The sequence below is a fragment of the Cornus florida genome, unplaced genomic scaffold (assembly GCF_030987335.1).
Source record: "Cornus florida cultivar Cherokee Brave unplaced genomic scaffold, ASM3098733v1 CherokeeBrave_3.0.0_Hap2_Chr04, whole genome shotgun sequence".
Taxonomy (NCBI): Eukaryota; Viridiplantae; Streptophyta; class Magnoliopsida; order Cornales; family Cornaceae; genus Cornus; species Cornus florida.
In genome coordinates this window covers 29249681-29264593 of record NW_026775574.1, presented here as the reverse complement: position 1 = coordinate 29264593, position 14913 = coordinate 29249681, and the positions used below count along the sequence as shown (strand labels likewise).

Below are 14913 nucleotides of genomic sequence, written 5' to 3'. Positions count from 1 at the left end.
TTGTTCGTAATCAGGGGGTAAAAATCGAGTTTTCATCAACTTCTTCATCTTAACCCACGTATGTACTGGATCCTTACCCTCACGTGCACGGGTAGTTTGCACTTGATCCCACCATGCTGACGCGCCGCCTTTCAACTTATACGCCACGAGTTTGACTTGCTTCTCCTCCTGGATTTTCATATAGTCAAAGAAACGTTCAACTTCGCTAATCTTGTCCAAGAATTCTTCAATACGAAGATGACCTTGAAAGGTGGGTAGGTCAATCTTCTTACGAAAATCCCTGGAATCATTAATTCCCCATCGACCTCGATTATCGCCAAACACCTGTATGGCTCGGTGGTTACCAAAACCGACATTTTCCTCATAGGCTGGTTGCCTATTCGGTGGGTTTGGGTTGTGATTACTAGCAGGACGTCCATAATCACCGTTGTTGGACAGCATGTTGTTCTCGCGGTTAAGTTCTACCGTTGTATATCTCGCCAATACTTGACGCATAGTTTCATGTATATCAAGCAAGGTTCGATTAACGTTGGTCTGGAACTTAGTAAACTCAGCCTTCAAAAGAGCTACTCCATCACGATCACCGTCGCTGGAGGCGTTGCTTCCATCCCGTGAACCGGCCATCGAAAACAAAGGCGAATCTTGGATTCTGAACCTTGCTTTGATACCAACTAACGTAGCGGAAACGATAAAGAACATGGTTAAACCCTTGAACTCACAAAGAACACACTCACAAGAGAGAAATTGAAATTATATTGATAATGATGATGTTTGTAGACTTACATCTCTTGCCTTTACAGAGGCAAGTCAAAAAAAAGAAAAGAAAAAGAAAACATGCGTGAAATAATATTAAAGGGGAAATTTTAGATTTGATGGAGTAGAATCCTCCTTAAATCTTGCAATGGAGAATAATATCTTCTATTGCTGGCAACTACACGAAATCTCCTTTTGACTTTTCCTTATTTATTTGTTTATTTCCTTCTATTCTCCTTACCCTTTCAGCCTTCCTGATTTGCGATGATTCTTTTGACTTTTCCTTATTTATTTATTTCCTTCTATTCTCCTTACCTTTTTAACCTCCCTGATTTGCGATGATCCTGTATGCTCAAATAATCGTGAGCGAGCTGTTCTACATCAGGTTACTTATAATTAACCGGTTTGAGAAAGTACTCGGTGAGCTCTCCTTTTGCCAGTAGGGTTTCCACTTGCCTTCTCAAGCTCCCGCAATTATTAGTTAAATGATCGAAATCGTTGTGAAAAGCACAGTGCTTATCCTGATCCCTTTGATCCATTGGTTGCCTGATGGGAAGAGGGATTTAGAAAATCTTTCTGCCTTTGTTTTCCTTGTACAATCTTGCTAAAGTGGTTTCGAGTGGGGTTACCTTCTCAGCCACCCATGACCTTTTCTTTATGGCTCTGTTTTCGAAGCTTGGCGGTTCCTGTTGTGCCTTTGGGATGCTCACCCGCTCTTTAGTTCGACTTTCCACTATGACCAGTGTCGCCCTATGTTGCCTGTTGGCCTCGCTCTCTTCGAGCCTTATGTAGTTTTGGGCTCTTGCGTTTAATTCTGACATGTCGACGTGGTCTTTTTTATCAAAGAGTCATTGAACCTGGTTCTTTGGATCATTGCTATCTTGAATACTTCCACAACCAGTTGCTTGGTTACAGTCGGCATGTTGAATTTGGTCAGGAAATCTTGAAGTTTTTCTCCTTTCATTTACCGTATGGTGAACAGGATGGATATGGTCTTCTTCTGCTTTTTATTCCCACAGTATTGTGCTAAGAAGGTTGTGCATAGCGTCTTGAAGTCTGGGATAGACTTGTGGGGTCTGTTTTTGGACCATTCTAGTGCAACTCCCGTTAAGCTGGATGGGAATATCTTGCACAAGAACAAATCGTTTCGTGTGTCTAAAGTTATCTCCTGGTTGTAGTGGTCTAAGTGCTCCATCGGATCTCCAGTTCCGTCAAACTTAATAAATTTCAGCATGATGAACTTTTTTGGCCTCTCAACTTGGTTTATCTTGTCGGTAAAGTGGGTTTTAATTATAGAGGTGGTGAATTCTCTAGTCATGTTTTCGGGCGTTCGGGCCTTCAGTCCATCGATTTGTTAGTCCACTTCTCTCCTGAAATTTGCCAGGATATCGTTATCAGTCAAATGTTGAAGATACCTATCCGGGATTAAAGTGTTGCGCTTCTCGGATTCGACGTGATCTTCAAAGCCTTGCGTTCGTGTCTGTTTCAGTATTCCTAATGTAGATTTTGCCGCTACTTGGGATTGATTGGTCATGTCATTCGCATTTTGCTCTGGTATGGCTCGAAGCGCGTCAAGATTTTGTGGGGGAATCCTCGGCTGCTGAAGGTTGTTATTGTCCCCTTGAACTGTTGGGACTGATGGCAGGTTCAGCTGTTCGTCCCGTTACTCGGGTTGTTGATCTTGGGGAATCTGCCGATTAGTAGCTGGCAGGGGATGCCCTAAGCTCCTCGTTTTCCTATCGTAAGGCATTGATTTGAGCGACACTTGCCTCACTGGCTTGCCTTAAGGTATTGATCTGTTGGGCGCTGGCCTCATTCGCTTAGCGCATAGTATTGAATTGTTCTTGTATCTCTTCGTGCATTTTTTGTATGATTTATAGCTGCTGCATTTGAACAGCGTCTGATCCTATTACAACGGTGTTACATGTATCAAAGAACTCAACAATGATGGTGAGAGACTTTCAGTACCTTCCCACAGATGGTGCTAAAGTGTAGGTGTATAAAATTTCGGCTTGAATATGATGATTTGACCCGAAGGATTAAACACTAAAATACTCAATCAAGGAAAAATAAGGGCTAATGGCATTGGGAATCAGATGCCTTTTATTGGGTCCTTGCCCTTGTGTTTATACTCGTACAATGAGAATTTCTTGGGGCTGTCATAGGCCGTTACATATATAATATTAATATTTCCATAATTATTAGTAATTTATTGATGAGCGTTATTTTCGATTGTGCTTGGTTGTAATTTTGGGTTGGACTTGCTGGGCTGGATCTTGCTCTTCGGGCCAATTCGGTGTTGGATATATTTTGGTCCATGGGACACATTATGGGTTTTTTTCTCTGGCCTGACATGCATGTTTCTATCTGATTGCTCACTATGAGTGGTGGAAAAATTCCCTTCTCCAAAAGAAAAGAATATAAACTTTTAATAGTGGCACGGTTATAATAGTGGCACTGTGGGTGGAAATATTAATAGAAAGAAAAGAATATGAGAGAGTGCACAAGAGAATATATAAATTTATATACACATGTATAAAATAAAAAAAATTAATAGAAAGAAAAAATATTAGAGAGAGAGAGAGAGAGAGAGAGTGAAAATCAGTTTAGTCGCATGAGAAGAAAAAAACAAAAAAGTTTAGTGGCATTATTTTTTATTAAATGACTTGTTTAACTTTGAGGATCAAAAAGCTCCATACATTGTAAACTGTGTTGCCACTATTATAACCGAGACCCCAAATATATTACTAACCAATTATCTCCAAGAGAGAACCCTTCTCCACCCTTCTCAATGGTTCTTATGCTTCGCATCGGCGTCCTTTGTCGCCGGAAGGCCACCCTCCTCCTAAACAGATCAGTACTTCGTCCAACTATGGGAAACACAACCCATTTCCCCCTCCCTCCACCTCCCAGCACCAATGCTCACATCAGTAGAATTTTGAACCCCTTTTCCTTGAGACATCCCAAACCCAACCCCTCCACCGCCACCCCCAACCCCTCCACCATCACTCCCACTCCCACTCCCACTCCCACTCCCACTCCCACTCCAACTCCCAAACCCAACCCCTCCACCTCCACCCCCACCCCCACCCCCTCCATCCCACCACCACCACCACCACCACCCCCACCCCCACCCCCACCACCTCCCCCTCCATCCACAACCCTGCCACCACCCCTCACCCGCATTGCAAATCTAAAAGCAATTTTTTTTGCTGAATTTAAGAAATACCCTTTCACAGTCAGTATTGCTTTGACCAATGTGATCGTAATGTTATTGGCCTTTGGATACCAGGTTTATCTCTCTCTCCCTCTTGCTCTCCTTCTCAATCACTCACACAGACACACAAATTTAGTTACTACAGGGTATATGAATTTAATTATGTCCACTCTAGTGACAGAATAAAGTAGTTGGACTACAATTGTGATTTGTATTATCATGCCTTTCTTGTAGGTCTCCTCTAATAGGATCAATGATGTTCTATGGAAGACCCAGATATCTGTGCTTCGGAAGCACAAAGCCTTGCAAGAGAAAGGGAACGAGAATATAAAAAAAATTAATGATGGCCTAATTAAAATGGCATCTCCGGTGAGTATTCAAGTCCATTTAAAATATAATTGTGTTAAAGGATTTGTAGAAAAACTGAAATAGCACTCATATTTATGTATAAACAAAATTGTTTACTTATCAATTTTATTTTTTATTTTATTTATTTATCATTATTATTATTATTTTTTATGTTTAAACAAACTTGTGATTCTACCTAAGTGTTGTTTGATAAACGTTAAAATATAAGTATTGAAAATTTCAAGAGCTGAATTTGAAGTGTTAAATATAAATTATATATATATATTTCAAATACTTACTAAATTTATCCGTCATCTCATGGGAAATACTTGAGAGGTCTATATGATATAAGCCGGTATAAGATGTGGCTGTGAGGTTAGTTCAGAAAACAAGACCAGACCTGTTTATTTGGTATTGTGTTGATTTTGAGATTTTCTTGGTATATTTTGGTGGGGATATTCTACTTATGTCCTAACTAGAACGAAGTATTTGCTTTTATGTGATGCCCCAAATCCCGTGATTTGGTTCATCAACCAAAGTGATCCGAAAACTTGACTTGAAACCGGATTAAGAAATGCGGAAGCTAAACAAGGAAAGAAGACACTAGAGATGAAATCCGTCTCTAAGGCAAGAATAGGACATCAAGAAGAGTCACGAGACTCTAACACGGTACAATGCGGAACTAAGAACAAATAATCCAAGTAAACAGGAATGTGGAAGTGAAGACAAATAGATCAAAGTACATATGTCAAGGGTAAAATGGTCATAGACCATGGTAGGATGTCAACAAGGTCATCTAAGCATGAATACTAAGACCATGACATGAACATAGGCAAAAAACTAAGTATACTAACATTTAGATATTCAATTCAAATCTAATATCATGCTAGCATTAAATGTTGCTAACATTCTAACAATTCAAGGCACATAAACATGGATATAGGATCATTGGGTTAAGAGATAATACATACACAACTTAAGTAAGTCTTAACACAAGGTAAATCAACTTCAAGTATGAAGATAATATAGATACCACAATTTATAATTTACAAGGATACTAGAATAAGACATATTACTTCATTACTTGAACAATGAAGTTAAAAGCTACATAACATAGAAATGTCAAGCAAACTTAGGTTAAGAACTAAAAACAATTAAATCTCTCTATAACTCACACAACACAAGTAAAGCTCATGAAACTCTCCAAACCACAACGAAAATCCTAGGTTACAATTATACTACACCCCCTACCTCACTAGAGAAAGCCTCCTAGAAATCCAAGAACAAGATGGTGCAAATGCAAATCCAAGATAAGGGTTATGTTGCCAAAGGAACCACCAAGCTTTTTCCCTTCTATGATGTTGTCAAAAGATGAGAGGTGGTGGAGGAATATGGTTTGAGGTGGAGCAACAATGGTGGTAGTGGGAGTCTCTAAGTGCTAGACGCCCGTATTTAGCACTTGGGTGTGGGTTCGATTTTCCTCCAACTCTGCAAGTTCCTGACTTAAAATACTACTTGCACTGTGGGGTCGGGTTGGGTAGCCGGTAAGAGGAAGAAGAAGATTAGAGAAAAGTGTACAAAATATGATATATAACATAAAAACTAACCCTAGAACTACCTCTCAAACAGTATATAAGCCCTCCACTTGTCTCAATCTTGGTCCCCCACATGTCTCCACTCAAACTCCAACATTTGTCCTAATCATCAAATGGCACATGTCCTAACTTTCCCTAATTGCATAAAAGTCTCTCCAAGAAATATCTCTAAAAGTTAATCGCACTAATGCCCCAAAATAAAATATCTTCTAAAGATAATTGCACAAAGGACCCCAAAAAAGAAATAGCACTAATAACCCCACAAAATACAACTTAAGAAGCATGTAAGTGCTACACAATTAAATCATGTCTTGAGGATAGAATGCACTAGAATGAAATGCATCAAGTGTCGGAAGCCATTTCCGAACACTTGACCCTACCTTGGGTCCACACAACCCTAAGACAACAAGGAAATAAAATTAAAAATAAAATAAACTAGGGAGAAAAGAGAAAAAGATGACATGGTCATCACATTTTAAGTCAATGCTTTTGATTATAAGTTGAAGGAAATGCTAGTAATGTATGCATGATTCTTTAATTCAGTTACTAGAATTGCATCACTTGCTGTTACTATATATGAATTTTGTTTTTCCGTTCTTTCTATTACAAGGCATGTCTCCTATTATATTTAACTTTTTAAGCCTTGTCTCTTATCTTCTATCTCTTCATTTTTAATTTAACACATTTCAAATTATTCTATTTAACAAAAACTCTTAGCAACATGAATTTCTTTTCCACAAAACCAGTTGTTTTCATTTGTTTGAGGATTTATTCTCGGTTTTTCAACTTTCTTTGTTTATGCAAGAGTTGTTTAATTCAAATGTGATATATCCTCGTGAAACCTCATATATGTTAATTCATAGGCCATGCACAACTTCATTCAACTTTTTTGTTATTTTTGCAGCCTTAAACATTAATTCTCAGTAGAAGTCCAAAGAAATTAGTTTTTCATGCAATAGAAGTAAATTTTTGATTACGTATCAGTTTTAATTTTCTGTTGTTTTTCCTGGAATGCTTAGTAGTTTGTATATATATAGGTGTTGCAACTATTTTAATTTCAAAATGTTTCATGTTGGTAGCACTACATTTTCTTATAAAGTAATAGGTGCAACTTTCTATCTATTGGAAATCTCAAAAAATGGTCTCACAAGGGATTCATGTCAAAAAAATGTTTCAATATGTTTCATGATGTTATTTTAGATATACCATTTCGATACCTGGCCTTATTTCGGATGGAGGAAGTTTTATACGCATGAAAGGTGATAAAGAATTCATTGAAGAAAAAATATTATACGTAGATAAATATTTTCTGCTCAATCAAAGATGTGAGTGGACTTTATTGATTGTACATAGTTCTTACACCTACATGTGATTTTTATAAAAGACCTTAAATTGTTCAAGGGAGGAACTTGTGTACCAAACTGTTTTAAGGTCACAAACCAGTGAAAAAAGGTAGCATATCAGTCAGTTAAGAAGGCTAAGAGTTTAACGGCCATGACCAAGCTTAAATTTGCATTTTGTACAGTAGCTATTTGAAATATTCTTTGAGTATCATATGACATCATGGCCTAGACGGTAGGTGAAGGGGCGAAAATATCCCCCAATAAAAACACGACATCTGGGCAGGATGTGTCACCAATCATATCGTGCCATGTGTAAGCAGTGACAGCACACACAGATGGGTCAACTTTCTTTTCTGCGGCCATCCTGGCTGCCTTCTCCACTGCCCAGGCACTAGACAACTCAGTACATTTCTATTCAAGTTCCTGGTGTCGAACAACCACCTTGTTGGCCTCAAGAACCAACTTGTTCTTCTGAGAGTGCAAGCTCGCTACCTTACGATCACCAGCCTCAATGGTGTGACATAGAGAAGCTATCCCGAACATGGTCTGCAAGGATAGAAGTGGAATCTAAGTACAACAGGTGAATGAGAGAATACACATAAACTGAAAGTAAAGAATTATGACGAATGGGGGAGTTCTCACCTCCATTGCACAGATAGACACCCTAGCAAACAGGTCATGCCTTGAAAGCAAACACATGGTGTCCTCAGCTGTCACGAAGGACCCATCAACCTTTAGGAATTTGGGAGCCCATGGCTTGCTCGAACGAGAAGTATCCCCTGCAATGGAACCAGAGGCAACTGCTTGGGCCGATCGAGAAGCCTGAACCTGAACGGCAGAAGAAGGTTGATGAACGGTTGAACGCTTGGGTGCTGGTGCGCTCTGATTGGAACCTCCAGATTTGCCGTCTTCTATTCTTTTCCCCAAAGACTTTTCTTGGGTTGTAGAGTCTGGTTCACATTCCCCTATCCGGCGGCTCTTCTGCCGAATGTTAGTATCAGACATCCTAGCGGCTTCGACAGACACTTTCTTCGGGGGTAAGACGTTGCTCCACACTTTCTGGCGCAGGTAGAGGAGCCTTCCCTTCGCAATGGAGTAGTCCAAGAGATCTGTGGGGACACCAACAAAATGACAAATAAATCTATAGAAGCGGACGAGACAAGTTTCACGCACGCGCGTGCTACACACATATTTATGCTTCCTAAGGGGGTGAATGTTCAGAGAGTGCACTCCCTGAACGAGGAGGGGATCAGGGCAGACTCGGATACTTTGGTCTTCCAATTCCCCCAGACCATTATGTGATCGTCTTTTCATTCTTTTCAATAGTTGGGGTTATCGGCTCAGATTGCACGACCTGAGATAGGAAAAAAGTGGTATCGATTATTTTTAAGGCGGATTCTACACACCTTATAACAGAAAAGCAAATCAATGATACTAAGGTCGAGACTCTACCTCTGATTTAGAATGAGAAGCATGGAAATTATCCCAAAGAAGTTCTGGTTGACTTGTAGCATGGCAAGGTTGAGCGTATTAAGCACTAAATGATGCAGGGGATGTAGAGGAAACCCAAAAAACCCCTAACTGAGGGGAAGAGAAGATCATCTAACTGGGGTTAAAACCCTCCCCAACCTTGAACTTTGCGTCATTGGGGTAGTGTTTAATGTAAACATTGTCGGGGATCTAGCAGTTAACACGAAGCGCTTCAAGATCGATGGCCATTACAAGGAATCCAGAAATCCACTGGAGAGAAAAAAGAAAAGGTTTTGAGGGGAAAAAGCGAAGAAAACTGGCCTCAAAGTAAGGAAAAGATGATCACCGGAAATGCACCGATGAAGGAAGGAGAGATTGCTGTAGAAAAGTCTCTCTCCTCCCATGTGCATATGTCTATTTCTTTTTTGTTTCTCTCACATCATGCTCCCATCTCCGTTTCACATTGTCGCCTCCATTCACAAATCTAAACTCTAGGAAACATCGAATCCAGTCCCTTGATTTCGGACAGTGTTCTGGTCTTAGCAAGGATTAACTCAAATTTTTTTTCTTGATTCACATTCTTGAAGCAGGTATGTTCAAATATTATATTTTCCGATGCAAATTGTTTTTTTTTTTCTTCTTTCAAAGAGCTTAAATCAAGTATGGGTTTTGTTGAATTTTTTTGTTCAAAACGAGCTTAATTCAAGCTTAATTGTGTTCAAATTTTGGGTTTTTTTCCTTTCAAAAACAAAGGTTTCTGTTTGTATCCTTTTCCTCTCATACTTGTTTAGGTTCGTTTTCCATAAAAAAATGATATATATATATATTTTTTTTCCTAAATGGTATTCTTCATTTTGATTAGATAAAAAAATGTATTGATAGTTTTTGGGTGAAGTTTCATTCAATTTTTATATATATAGTTATGCTCTTTAGCAAAGGGAATAAATGTTCTATAGCTGGTATCTGATCATCACTTCTTCTTTAAGAAATAGAGAGGAAAAAAAAAAAAAATTCAATAAAAAAGAAAAACAAAAGAAAGGTAAAGTGAAAAAGCTTTTTCTTCAAATTCTAACCTTCAAGGAAAGAACATGAATTCATTGTAATGCATAAACGAAAACAAAATAAAAATAAAATCTTAACATTTTTAGCACCTCCATTACTATTCTACAAATTTTGCAGTATGTGGTGAGGGCAAGACCTAGGGACATGGGAGCATGATGTGAGAGAAACAAAAAAGAAATGAAGACGTAGCAGAGAGAAACAAAAAGGTAATGAATGATCTGTCGGGTCTAGCCCTAAGTAAATGGGCATAACTCATGCTTTGTATTTTTTAGAGCTGAATAGAGGTGTCAGCCTCTTATTGGACCAACTCAGCTTGCAGGACTAAAATTGTCCTAATAGGGCAGGACTTAAACATTGTCCCTTCTTAAATAGTGAAGTCTGACATGCTGAGAAGACTTGGAAAAGACCCGCACGAGACCCGAAGGCACACGCTCCCATTAAAGCATTGATTACGACAATATCCAAAAAGGAGGCGAACCGTTCGCCTCCTTACATTTGAAATTTCATCCCCACAAAAGTGTGAGGGGCGAGGTGAGGGGCGAAATTGGGGGCAAGGTGAGGGGCGAAAATATCCCCGAATGAAAACATGGCATTTGGGGAGGACGCGTCACCAATTTTAGCGTGCCACGTGTAAGCAGCGACAGATCACACAGAATATGGACCAACCACGCTGAAGGCCAAAGCGAGACAGGCGGGCCTAGGATGAATTGTGTGGACCAATCACTTGATTGGGAGGCCGAAAAAGAAGGACAGTCAAGAAGGAGGGTCCAGGCTGATGATACCGAAGCATAGGCCCCAAGTTAGAAAAATTAGGGTAAGAATGAAAGAGGTATAAAAAGGAAGGATTGTAAGAACGAAAGGCATTGAGTGTTGTAGGAGAAAAATACTTTCTTCTTTGAACTGTGAGAAATTCTTGTACACACAATAGGTTTTGTAATTGTGCATCTTAATATAATCTTCAGTTTTCACAAGGTGGTTGTATATCTTGTAGAGTCTTTTATAAATTAAAATAGGCAATGATGCCCTTCCTCATTTGCAAGATTAAATACTGTTTGATGAATTGCAAATTATTAATACTAATAATTTATGAACTACTTTTGTTTTTATGGTCCTTATCTATAGCTTCAAGTTAGAAAAATTAGGGTAAGAATGAAAGAGGTATAAAAAGGAAGGATTGTAATCGCGAAAGGCATTGAATGTTGTAGGAGAAAAATACTTTCTTCTATGACATGTGAGTAATTCTTGTACACACAGTAGGTTTTGTAATTGTGCAGTTTAATATAATCTTCAGTTTTCACAAGGTTGTTTTATATCTTGTAGAGTCTTTTATAAATTAAAATAGGCAATGATGCCCTTCCTCATTTTTTTTTGATAAGTAAAAAGTATATTAGAAATGCGTTCAAAAAAGGAACGCGTCCCTAATACAAGAAGAAAAAAGACCTAAGGACCAATAGCATCCAAAAGATCAAAGAAGTCATCAATCGAGGAGTATGCGCTTCCTCTTACATAATTGAACAAAGAACGAAGAATATGAATTTTCAGATTTGCTAAGGACGATTCCTTTCCTTCAAAGTTTCTGTTATTCGTCTCTCGCCATAGACACCACCAAACACAATGTGGAACAATCCTCCAATAATCACGAGCATGTTCTTTAACGGGGCATTGTCTCCCAATAAACGCCAAGCATGCTAAATATGAAATTTTAATAATCGTACGCCACAGGACAGTGCAAAAGAATGTGATCCGCGGATTCACCGTCTGCTTTACATAAATAACGCCAATTAACAATGATGTTGCCTCTCTTTGTCAAGTTATCCAATGTCAAAATCTTTCCCAATGTGGCAGTCCAAACAAAGAACGCGATTCTAAGAGGAGCTTTAGAACGCCAAACAGACTTCCATAGGAAATCGTGAACAACGAAGTTGGACAAACACAAGAACATGGATCGGACACCATACCTACCATGAGCTAAAGGACCCACAAAATATCATCACACCCTTTGCCAACATCCTGCTGTCTATACAACGTATCCAAAAAAACACAAGCTTCCTCCATTTCCCAATCCTGAAAGAGGTGCCTAAAACGCACATCCCACGTAACTCCACTGCTATCAAGTTGACAACAATCAATTACGTAGACGTGCTTATTGTCTACAATACTGTAAAGTCTAGGAAAGGAGTGAGACAACAGCTGATCTCGGCACCATAGGTCCTCCCAAAATCGAACATGTCTACCATCACGAACTTTGAATCTAATGTGTGAAGAGAAAACATCCTAGCCCTTTCGAATGAATTTCCACACACCAACTCCTCCAGTAATAGTGACTGGGAGAGAGGACACTCTCCTCTCCAAAGCGACATGAGACAACTCTTCTCCACTGACGATGGCGTTCCTTTCCAAATCTCCATAACCCCTTTCCCAAGAGAGCTTGATTAAAAGGGACCAGCTTTCGAATGCCTAACCCGCCTATTTTCAACGGTTGGCAGACTTGTTCCCAATTAACAAGATGATACTTAAACTCCTCTCCCCTTCCAACCCATAGAAAATCTCTTTGAATTTTTTTAATCCTTTCAGCGACAGAGTATGGAATATGAAACAAAGATAAAAAGTAGGTAGGAAGGGACGAGAGAGTACTCTTAATGAGAGTGACTTTCCCCCCCTTAGAAAGATACTGTATTTTTCCATCTTGCTAATCTCTTCTCATATCTATTAATCACTGGGTCCTAATTCCCAACTCTTGTAGAGGAAACTCCCAAAGGCAATCCTAAGTAAGGAAGTGGAAAAGTGCCCACTCCACACCTAAGAACAACAGCTAAGGAAGAAATATCTGGAACATCCCCTACTGGAACAAGCACACTCTTTCCAACTTTAATCTTTAGTCCAGAAACCGCTTGGAAACAAGCAAGAATGCATCTCATATAACTGAGTTGAGAGACTTCACAAAAAACCGTAGTGTCATCCGTGAACAACAAATGGGAGATCTGCATTTGATGTTCAACATCTCTGCCAACTCTTAACCCCCTGATGTAACCCAAATCTTCCGCTTTTCTCATTAATCTGCTCAATCCCTCCACGACAATAAAAGACGATAATGGGTCTCCTTGTCTCAGACCACGCGAGTTAGCAAAAAAACTTGCAGGGGAACCATTCACGAGCACAGAGAACATAACGGACAAGATACAAGTTTCAATTCATTTTATCCACCTATCTCCAAATCCCATCCTCCGAAGTAGATAAAGAAGAAACTTTCAATTAACGTGATCATAGGCTTTCTCAATGTCAAGCTTACATAAAATGCCAGGAACCCCACTTTTCAATCTAGAATCAACACATTCCCCTTCGATAAGAACAGAATCCAAAATCTGCAGTCCTCCAACAAAAGCATTCTGTGATTCTGAAATAAGACCATCCAAAACATTACTCATCCTGGAGACGAGAACCTTGGCAATGAGCTTATACATACATCCCACTAAGCTGATTGGCCGAAGTCATTAATATCAGAGGCACCGCCCTTCTTGGGAATGAGAGCAATAAAAGATGCTTTCAATGATTTCTCAAATATGCCATGAGAATAAAAATCCTGAAAGGTGCCCATCCCCTCAGTTCGCACCACCTCCTAACTCTCTTTAAGAAACCGCATAGTAAACCCATCTGGTCATGGAGCTTTGTCCCCATTACGGCTAGATAGTGCCTTAAGCTTTCATTCAAGATTCCCAAACACTTCTTTATTCCACCTCTTTATCCCTTTTTTTTAGAATCTGAAACTTTCTAGCTAACACATAGCTAGCAGAGCCTATAAACTCGTTTCCTCCCACCAAGACTGAACTTTCCCTTGGAAATCCTCAGATCTGAGCCACATATTTTAAAAACGGAAAGGTATGCGTCTAGATCTCTTACCACCATAATCAAGAACTAAAGGCACATGATCAGATGTCACTCTAACTAGAACAGTTTGAGAGACATCCGGGAAATGCTCTTCCCACGCCCCAGAAATCAGAAATCTATCCGGTTGTGAAAAAGTAACTGGATCCCTACCATTAGACCAAGTAAAGGCTACCCTTCCAAGGCAGGTCAATGAGAAAGTGACTATCAATGAATTCTGAAAACATGGTCATTTCAAAGGACCGCCTATTCCCTGTGGACCTCTCAAACGGGGACCTAAAAGAATTAAAATCCCCGCCTAAACACCAAGGCAATGACCACAATCCCTTAACGTAGCAAAGCTCTTCCCACAGGACTGGTCTGTCACTATCAATAACAAGCCCATAAACTCCTGAAAACACCCATCTGAAACACACATGACAGAGAAAATACCCTTCCAACTGTTCATACTTGATAACCACCTTCGATCCCGAAGTGTCGGAGGCATTTAACACTTCCCATTCCATAAACCTTCCTCCCCAAAGACTCCTAACAATCTTATCAGTGATAGAAGTTATCTTAGTTTCCTGTAAACAAACGACATGGGCACTCTACTTCCTCAAAGCTACCTTGACTACTCTTCTTTTGTCCTTATCATTTGGACCACGAACATTCCACGTAATAAGTCGTAGCTTCATCAAGAACCAAAAACGATAAACTCCCCTCCTTCTCCCCATTTTCCACTTCTGGTCCTTCCCCTTTCTTTAGTCGACCCATCCTTAGAAATCAGATTCTTCACTTCCTGTTCCCCTTTCCGATGCGAAAAATGTTTTCTGGCTTTAACTTCTTTTGTGCCTCAATAAGGTTCTGTATTGTCATTCCTAGCAACCATTTCATGAAGAATAGACAAGGTTCGATCATCATAAACCTCTGAAGAGACACCCAAGGCTTCACTTATTGCTCCAATATTCTCAATTACCCATTCCATACCTAGATCATTGGTCGTCTCCAAACAATCTGGCCGCACAACTGCCAAAGGTTCCATTAAGTCCACATTTGGTTGATCCATATTCGTCCAGGAATAGGAGTCATTAGAACAATACTGCTGAGAAGGAAAATCTCTATTAACCTCTCCTAATTGCATATCCCCCTCTGTTTCCGAATCATCTTTTTCAGTTGACAAACTCACCTCATTCACAGATGGTAGACAATTCAGCCCTTTTAACGTAGCAAAAGCCGAAGCTCTTTAAGTAGAGCTACAACT

General features: G+C 39.6%; 1 long non-coding RNA gene across 2 annotated transcripts in view; it reads left to right on the top strand.

The window, feature by feature from the left end:
* Positions 1-14913, top strand: part of LOC132303081 (uncharacterized) — a 44271-nt gene that overhangs the window by 25118 nt on the left and 4240 nt on the right. The window contains exon 3 of one of the 2 annotated variants that reach the window (XR_009481087.1): positions 4205-4339. The exons of the other annotated variant lie outside the window; for it this stretch is intronic. This is a non-coding gene — a long non-coding RNA (uncharacterized LOC132303081). The remainder of the gene's footprint in view (positions 1-4204; positions 4340-14913) is intronic. 2 annotated transcript variants of the gene reach the window in all.